General features: G+C 49.4%; 1 non-coding gene across 1 annotated transcript; it reads right to left on the bottom strand.

Annotated features, from left to right (window-relative positions):
- Positions 1 to 444: 444 nt before the first annotated feature.
- Trnak-cuu lies at positions 445 to 517 on the bottom strand. The gene has a single exon. It is a non-coding gene; the product is annotated as a tRNA-Lys (tRNA).
- Between the last annotated feature and the right edge of the window lie 858 nt (positions 518 to 1,375).

The following is a 1,375-nucleotide window of genomic DNA, read 5'->3' as shown; positions in this document are numbered from 1 at the left end:
AGCACCTATCAACTGAGGCTTTTGCTACTGCCTCCACCCTATAAATCTTCTAGTTTCACCCCAATAAAGCGGAGCTGAATCACTGAATAAAAGGAGCTGTATCACTGAACTTGTCTGGAGCTGTATCCTGTGTTACCAGCCTGTGATTCAGTCTCCTCGGAAGGGGCTGTCCTTCCATCAACAACCACTCGCGAAGATCTTGCTTTCACTGTCCCTGCACCTCCCCTCGTGATCCAGTGGCCAATGGATCACGTACACAGAGGGAGTGTCTGGCAGCGTGGAGCAGAACCTGCCCAGCAGCTGACAGTGACCTGCAGAGTCGCCAGCGCCCGGTAGCCGCGGAGAGCCAGGGACCCGCACAGCAACGCGGTGCACAAAACCCACGCACCCCAGCCAACAGCTGGCATAGCAGCACGCAACCCACCGCACCACAGCAACAGCTGACGCCCAACGTGGGGCTCGAACCCATGACCCTGAGATTAAGAGTCTCATGCTCTACCGACTGAGCTAGCTGGGCCCAGTACCACCCATCATGGTTAGATGGAGGGACCCCTTTGATGGACTCTGGAAAGGACCAGATCCATTGTTGACAACAGGGAGAGGATTTGCTTGTGTTTTCCCACAGGACCAACCAAAGCCTATCTGGATTCCAGCTAGAAATGTCAGACATCTCCCCACCCACGAAGAAGATGGGTCGCATGACCCTGACAGAGACAAAGAAAAGAAAGAGGCAGAGACGTCATCCAAAGCCACACAGGATCACGTGGAAAGAAATCCATGACCTAGTGGAAGCTGCACGCCGCAGATGTCCACCTGGAGCCTCCTTCTCTGTCATTCTCATGGCAGTCTTTATCCTGCTCAGCACCAACACTCCAGACAGCCCCCACTCTCCCTAATACCATGTTCTGTCAGAGAAACATTTCAAGGAAAAAATCAGATCCATGGGACAATCGCTGACGTATTGGAGTAATGAAAAAAAAATTCTACTCAGGTGCATTCTCTAGGTACTCTACAGCTGACTTTCATCTCTCTCAACAGCTTGTACCTGCAGCTAAGTCTGTGCTAACTCATAATATTATTCTACAGGAAAGACAGACAGAGGACCAGATAAGATCAACTATGTCCTGGAACAAGTACATTCAGTATGTTGCTAACTTTCTTCCCTTCACCATCTACCCCAATGTCTAACTGCTTCTTTTGCACACCCAGCAATAAGCCTCTACTGACAGCAGTACCAGTTAATACCACCCTTCTCTACCCAGAAACGAAAAAGGATTTCACTGACTCTCATCTAATGGATATCCCCTTATTCAAACAACTGGCTAACTATTCAATTTGCATTTCCAGCAAGAGTAAGCCTACTCATTACAAATGT

Source organism: Nannospalax galili, unplaced genomic scaffold (genome assembly GCF_000622305.1).
Source record: "Nannospalax galili isolate Female #2095 unplaced genomic scaffold, S.galili_v1.0 scaffold1051, whole genome shotgun sequence".
NCBI lineage: Eukaryota > Metazoa > Chordata > Mammalia > Rodentia > Spalacidae > Nannospalax > Nannospalax galili.
The sequence above is the reverse complement of the archived record's forward strand: the minus strand, read 5'-3'. Positions and strand labels throughout refer to the sequence as shown.